This window comes from Drosophila ficusphila, unplaced genomic scaffold (assembly GCF_018152265.1).
Source record: "Drosophila ficusphila isolate 14025-0441.05 unplaced genomic scaffold, ASM1815226v1 contig_414, whole genome shotgun sequence".
Lineage (NCBI taxonomy): Eukaryota > Metazoa > Arthropoda > Insecta > Diptera > Drosophilidae > Drosophila > Drosophila ficusphila.
The window spans coordinates 19,075,366-19,083,585 of record NW_025064328.1 but is presented as its reverse complement, the minus strand read 5'-3'; positions in this window follow the sequence as shown (position 1 = coordinate 19,083,585).

The following is an 8,220-nucleotide window of genomic DNA, read 5'->3' as shown; positions in this document are numbered from 1 at the left end:
GCGTCGTGGCATCCTGGCATCCCGGCAGGAGCACATAAGGCAGAATTTATGTATGTATTCGGGCTTCCCAATTTCCCGTGCCGCTCGCACGGCAATAAAAGGAATATCCTGCATAAGGACGTTTCCGTTCACCAACACCCAATCCTGCTCCCGGCGAAACTGCTGCTCCTGAGTGGCAAAAGTTTTTGTCCTTGCCGATGCCAAGAACGTACAATTTTTATAGACACGTAGGTGAGTGTGCGAGTGCGAGTGCGTATATGGGTGTGTGGGTATGTGGATGGCAGGACGCTTAAATCCCAGTTTACTACTTTAGGTGTTTACCACACAAAAGGCCAGGGGCGATGCGGAGGCGGAGGAGTCCCGCTCCGCCGGCAATCGTCGAATTATGCAGAAGAAGTTGGATCTGAGCTGAGCTGGGAGCTGAGATTGTTTCTGCCGCCGCTTGATGAAAGATTTTTATCATGCAAATAGTTGGGGGTCTGCCTCTGCCACTGCGGCATTACTCCTACATTTTATGGGATCTACTAAATTGGATTTATATCAGCATCTGCTGCCGCCCGCCGAGAGCTTTAAGCCAGCTTTGGCTGCGGATACAGTCGAGAAAAGTTTCGGGCATTTATCACCCGATGGCTCGAAAAATATGTTTTAATCATATTTATTGCGCAAAAGTTCGCTGCGCCGGGCGCCCACTTAACTTATTGACATTTGACCTTACGGCGACCCTCTCGAAGGGGAATCATTGTTGTTCCAATACAAAAGGAAGTGCGGGTCGAGTGTGTTGTTGTTGGGGATGTTGGGTAATCCTGCGCGTGCCCGCGGCATTGTCCTGTGTCTCCTGCCCGGATCTAATTTATTTCCCTGCTGCGTATTTGCATGCGACTCCGGCTTGTTGTTCATTTAAAACATCTTCCATCATTTGTTGCTCCCGGCTTTACCAATTTTCCCATTGTTGTGTCGTCTCGATACCGCCCACTCCTGATTTTCCGATTTCCCGATTTCCATACTGGCATCCTGGCATCCTGGGCTCCTCTGTTTGGGACCGATGATGATGATAATGATGGCATTATTATGTGTCGGCGCCTTGTTCATTTTTCCCGCCGCTCACCATTTTCCTGCCCGTGCCCATTTCGCCCATTGGCATTACTTCCGCTTCCGCTGGCAGCGGGGAGGGTTGTAAAACTTTTCTCTTCGGGTTTTCCTTTTGACATTTTTCATTAAAACGCATTTTTCTGTTACTTCGTTGTGGTTGCCGGCGGTCGCCGTGAATTATGTGTCACGTTGGGGCAGTTTCCTGAAATTGGAATTCCTCGTAATTTATGTTTGATTTTATTGAATTTTAATGATTTTTTAAGGTAATAGGATTTGTTTTTCGTTAATTGTGTTTGCGCATGTAAATTGTTGTTATTAGATTGGGAAGCCCCGACAGCTATCAACAAAATATGTACAATAAGCCAGCCAATACAAAATTGCTGCAGAGTTTGCTCTGCCAAATTTATATTCAGTTACAGCAGTTTACAATGAAATTCAATTTTCTCCTGCCAAAAGCAGGCCAACAGTTTATGCGAAATATTTAGAAAACTAATTTAGCATAGACGAAACATTTTGCTTAAACGCATTTGAATAAATGCCTGTTGTTTTAGCTGGCAATCCGAATAATTTTGGGCAACATAACCAGGCCGCACATGGCGTATGAGCAATTAAGGGATTACATTGAATAAATGCCAATTAATGCGGTCATTATTTATTCAGCTGTGAAATGTTCTGCGGCTCATTATTGGCTTGCCGACCATTAAATTGTATTTACATTTGCATTTTCCGCCGACCGCACATAGTGTAATTTTACGGCTAATTGAAACTAACTCGGAATAAAAACGCAGAGCTTGAGAAATTTAAGGCTTTAACTTGCAGTGGGCGCAGTGGGTTTTTTCCGGTTCGGGGTCCTAATCCCTAATGCAAACATGTGCTGACCACTGAACTGTCCAGAATTTGTGCACTGGAGTGGGTGGCGGTCATCGGGAACCGGAAACTAACTGCGCGCATTTCTGGTTTTCTGGTCAGGCAAATGGAATATTTAATTAAAACATTCGCAGACGGGCAACTCGCACCGGTCGGCGGCACCTGGAAGCCACGTGGAGCATGTGAAGTCTGCGGTCCGGATGGGGGGATCCGGCGGAGCTTGCGGGTGACGAGCCCATCTGCATGCCGCGCCCCTCGGAAAATTTGCTATTGCATTTATGGATACACGTGTTCCGGGGAACACAGGGGCCATAACATTTAAATTTTATGCCGGCAGGGCTTTCAACGCCTGCCCAACTGACGATGATGGTGATGGCCATGAAGATGAGGGCAATGATGTTGCCTAAGACGACTCTCCGGCACAATAAAAATGTGACCATAAAATTATATTGTCCAGGCCGGGGCAGTTTGCCTTTGACTCCGGCCAGCCGGCAATTTAGCCCCATTCTCAGCCCCACCGACTCGGGGCAATCCCCTTCTGAGTCCAAAGCCCATCGTCATCATGTATGTGTGCTTGTATTTTTATTATGCTAATAATGGCCCGAATGCCAGGCCTTTTACTGCCAGTCATGAGCTCCGAGCTTGAGTTCGACCTCGACTTCGACTTCGAGTGGAGTGAAGTGAAGTGGAGTGTCCCCGGAAAGTAGGCAGTGCAGAAATCACTGCCAAGTGGCTGAGCTGCCCTTTTACTACAGTTTAATAACCCAGACGCAAAGCCGCGTCGAAATTTACGAGCATTTAAATGCGCATATACGGACATCTTCCTTTATTATTTATAACAGATGCTTCGGAGATTCAAATACATTTGCCGGCCTTAAAGATAATGCGTCAGAGGTGCGGGAGTTCTTTGGATGCGAAAAAAGCTTCAAATGGTGTCTTTTAGCCCTTCATCGTAATATTTTATTGAAATCTTTACAAACGGCGTTAAATTGGGAATTATGGATATGTGGAGAAGGGAACGATGAGTAGTACCTGTGGAATAACCACCTATTTAAACCACTAAACACAGAAACTGCATTAGACATTACATACAAAATACGGAATGCATTCGTGCAACGGCATAAAATCTAAATAACTTTACTTATATTTGCCCATAGGCGAAGAAAGCTAATTTGTTTAATAAAAGAATAAACTAAGCTTGGAGCTTTATTTTATTTGAACATTTTAAACACCTTTTTATAGTTCGTCCTTAGCTGGATTTAATTATACAAGTTTATGAAACCCCAACCACTAATAGAACTTATTCATGCAGTGAATGTAAAATGTAGTAAAAAGGTAAGAAGAATCTGAATACAATTTAGAAAGGTATTAATTAAACACGTGAAAGTATTTAAATTTGTAACCATAAAATAATAATTTTAAATGATTGTGCCTACCACTTCGAGTTTACTATGATTGCAAGCCAAGATTGTTGTCAACAGCCAAAGTTATGTGAATGGCGATTGGTAAATCCATGGTTACCCCAAGAGGGCGGAAATCAAAGGCAAAATGTAGAACCAATCAGTGTGTAAAGTGCGCTTAGCTGCTCGAAATGCAGTACTAATTGGACGCACCTTGTGCGCCCCTCCTCATTAATTAACCAGAGCCTTTTGCCATCTAGTCAAACGCTTTGCAGCCTTTGTGCCAACAGTTAATTTCAATAAAGGCGCCCACCCACACACCCACAAACCCACACACCCACACCCCTCCTCCCTCTCCAAGGAGTTGGCATCGTGTTCCTGTAATGAAGTCCTAATGCCTTGCCGGGATCTCGTGTTGGGCCAATGTTGGGCCGACAGCCAAGTACACGTGTCAACACAGTGGGCGGGGTTCCTTGCGAGGAAGGTGCTCCTGGCGAGGGGCGTGGCACGTCAGGATTTATGTCCCGGCTCATTAGGAAGCTAATTTGTCATGTGTTCGTTCAGAGCGAGCCGAGTAAGCCGGCGACTTTAAATTTTTCAACACTTTAATTGAAACTCCCACCCGCTTCTGTTCTCTAAAAAAGCAAAGAAAGAAAGGGAAACGAAAATAAGATGCCCGAATTGCCAAACTTTGTTTGCCAGCAATGCGGGGATTAACTGTGTTTAAGTGCCACGGAGCAGCAGGATAGCCGAATTCCTGTCGGCTAATTTATGGGGCTACCCCCAACTTACCCCTTTCACTTTCCCGCAAAGCCTTAAAAAAAAGGAAAATCAGCGAATGAAAGAAAACAGAGTGGAAATCGGGGGCTTAGCAGTGCATAAATCTTAAACCGCAAGGAATGGGGCGACCGAAAAGCGGATTACTTCGCCGTGCACTGAAACAATTTATTTTATTGCGATTCCTCCACGTTTTTTTAGCGCACATTTCCCGCCTTCCCCGAATCGTAGGCGTGTGTCTGCGTTGACAGTTTTAAAACGAAAGTTGTCTATTTTGCAGCTGCTTAAATATGCGCAGAGCTCCCAACTCCATTCGAACCGAACCAACTGCATCCGGGAGGTCCTTTTCGATTGCATCCGAGAGTGGAAAAGTTTATCGCAACTTTTTGCTTGCTCAGCTGGATGGCGTTTCTAATTGCTTTAGCTATGCAAATTAGATTCAATAGCGGAAGGGTTGAGAGCGTGAAATGCGAACGGAATTAAAGGAATGAAAGTAAACCTTTCTTTCTGCGCTGTTGATGGAAATTACTATTTGGTAACATATTCAGCGTTAAAACGGATTTTCACAATGTCAACAACATTATGAGGAAATAAAAAATAAATAAAATAACAAATGCAATTTCAACAAATTATTCATATTTTCAAACACAATTAATTTATTTTGTTGTTACTAGACCAAAAATAAGAAATGTTAAGCACTCAAGTAATGTAATGTTTTCTCCGCATTAAATGCTTTTTTTCCACTTTTTATTGTCACACAGTACTCTTATATGATCTTATGTAGTTATGTAACTTAAAATTTTAATTTGGATATGGATTTCAGTTGATTGCAACAAATGAAAACAATGATACAAAATGTAAAAGTAAATAATACTTAAAACTTAAATAACAGATCAGAATTGCAAGGTCAAAACACAGAATAATTACAACTTGATTAGGTTACATTTTTACTCTACTGTGTTGTAAAATTGATTGTAGTTAGAAGGTAAAACTACAGTATAAGTTTTCGAAATGAGAATTCGTTATCATTTCTCTTTAACAGAGAATCCATGTTGAACAACTGTATCCACGGACCGCGATAACCATCTACCGATATGCGAACAACAATGAATGCGATGAAGTACAACCAAGAGCCTCAACTAAATTCCTGTGTCAAACTGCTCGCAGATTTACATATGCGATACTAACATGAGAGCGGTCGAGCAGCGATTGCTGATCTATTTGAGTGGTCATAGGATCCCAGTCCTGGTCCAAGGTTATCCGTCCCGTGTTTCCTTCTGCTGATTGGTTTCCCGTGTTTCCGCTCCCCCGGTGACCCGCTAAACGCTCTCAACTTTCGCGCACTCAGCACTCGATTTATGTTAAAGACTGCCCCTGGACCGAGTCTCAAATCCCGTGACTTACTACAAAGGAGCACGCACTGCATTGGCGGAGGAAAACGAAATGCGAAAAGGAAAAAGAAAAACAAGTGGAAGGGAAAACATTGGCAATTGTGATATCTCTTGGCAGGAACGACGTGTCGACAGGCAGACAACGGAGCGATAAGATATGCCCCATCTATTTAGTCAAAGACCTGAGCCGAAATTCGACTTGACTGCGGCCTTCAGGTGGAGGAAGCCAAGGTGCCGCTGGCACCAAGTTGCCAAGGAGCTAAGTTGTGGAATATTTACGCTAATCTGCTGGCAACACGCCACAGAGTGCAGGCTCCCAGCTCCCAGCTCCGAGAGGCCGACAATTCATTAGCATTAGCCAGGTCGGCGAAATTGGGGACTCGGCATGTGTACATGTGTTGTGACGCCGAATGTGAATGTGAGCCATTTGAACAAGCGCATAATTGCCAGAGAATTTACGATAATGTTTTAAATTAAAAAGGATGTTGAACGGGCATCTCCCCACTTCTGCATCTGCCCCTCGATCCAGTTGGTCCCTGCAAGTCGCCTTCGTTCGCTCCGCTGGCTCCTTTGGCCGGACGTTCTGGCCCGAGTTGAGTTGGCATTAAAACATCTTGACGCAATTTCTGCGATAAGTCGACAGCAACGAGCCACGGCGAACCCAGGGCAGAAATAATGGCTGGATTATGTACGAATCATGTCGCTGTTGTGGTCGTTGCCTTTTCTTGGCCATGTCTACAGCGAAAGATCATGTTGGGAGCGCGCAAGGCGAGGATAAATCAAGGCACCTCGCCACGGCTACGGCCACGGCCACTGGCCACTGGCCATTGGCCATTGGCCGGCTAAAAGGTGTTAAAACTATTTTTGTAAATTTAATGTGCGATAAAAGAAATGAAAATTCAACAGGTTGCGCAGAGGCCCGCAAAAACGTGACGAATTCAGCTCCGCAATCCACAAACCCCGCTTCCCATTCCCCGCTCCACATTGCTTGTCCTTCGTTGAGCTTGGTTTTGGTGGGAAAATTCTGAGTTTTGGCCAGCCGGAAGTGCGAGAGGCGACTTCTTCTTCTGGGGCACTTAAAGTGGAGCTTAGCTAAAGCAATTTGCTACCTGCAGCTATGCTCGCAGGGGCTCTGCCCATCGGCCACCCAAGGCTCCGCCGTTGGCCATTAACATTGTGTCGGCCTAATGAGCCGGCCGCCATAAATGGCCAAAAACATTGTGCTCAAGAAGCTTGTAAAATTAGAAAGCAATTTCAATTGCAGCGATCAAGTATTTGGCCAGGCGAAGGCAGGCGAGTGGCTGCCAGCGACGATGGGAATGTTAATGCTCATGTTGCAGGTAATGTTGTGGGCCTGGCCGAAAAGCACTTATGCTAATCATGGCAATTAACAGTCGAACTTGACAACCGGTTCGAGGGAGATCTCTGGGCCTCCGGCCGGCGTCCATCAAGGCAGAAGAGGATCGAGAGCCAGAAACGTCGATTCTGCCCGCTTGTCGCCAAGATCGCCAAGATCGCCGTCCGCAGGCGAAACCGTTACTGGCTTGTCAGCTCGTCTAACGATGATCCAGTTCCAGTGGCACTGGCACTGGCTCTGGCCCATCCTGCCGCCCCTCGAGGCACCTCCTGGTGCCCCCGATGTTAATTTAAATTAGAAAGTAACGGCGCTTCATTATTATGGCTTAATCGCATCGAATCACTATTAACAGCGGCAGGAACAACAGTCGCCCAACTTGTTGCATGTTTTTCTAACTGCAACACCGATTAACACCACCATCTAACAGGTAATGACTTAAAAGGTGTTTGGGAAACAATTAAATTAGCCGGCCGGAAGACTCGGACACTTTGGTAAGACCTCAGGCAAAAGCAGAAAAGGTAACTAGAATTCAACAGGAATGGGAGGCAACAACACTGATGGGATAATTCAATAGACGATTTGGCTATTTGTTTAATTTTAGTAATGTTCTAATCACGCCATTTGTTAATAGAAACTTTTCGAGAGGAAAGATCTTTTAACACCTCTTGATAAAACCATTGTAATTAATTTGTAAGCAACTTACATAACAAGACTAGGTATTTATTTTAATTATCAGCATCAAAAGATTATTTAATAGCAACAAGCTTCTAAGCAAAATAGTCTGCAAGCTTTGATTTTGCGATCCCAGAGCAGAAACTTTGATTTTGGAATGGTCAATGCCCGTTAAATTTTTTCGTTATTTGAAAAAAACTAATTATATAATTTTAATAAAATATAAAATTAAAAAATTACTCTAAGGTGAGATACCTTGAACCAAAAATATAAATTTTGAACGATCAACCCAACAAAGTATGATGAGTATAAATAATGATTTTTAAAAATTTTTCTAATTAGTTATTTATTAGTTTTCTGATTAAACTATTTTATTATGCACATACAATTTCTTTCTGCATTCTAAGATATCTTCATAAGATATTTGTTCTCGACGCAAAGAAATACTTACTTCTTTGATCAGATATTTTTTTCGCTGCTCAGAAATACCGACTTTTTCTACTTTTAGGTATTTTTGTTTCCTCTATAAAGTCTTGATCTCCTTCATATTTTAAGCTGACAGTCAGAGGAATCGAACCCGATACTGTCGCATGAGCTTAGGTTCTGGGCTCCTCAGAGGTGGGACTAAGCCGACCAAGGATGCGCGTCTGGCGATAAGGATATTAGC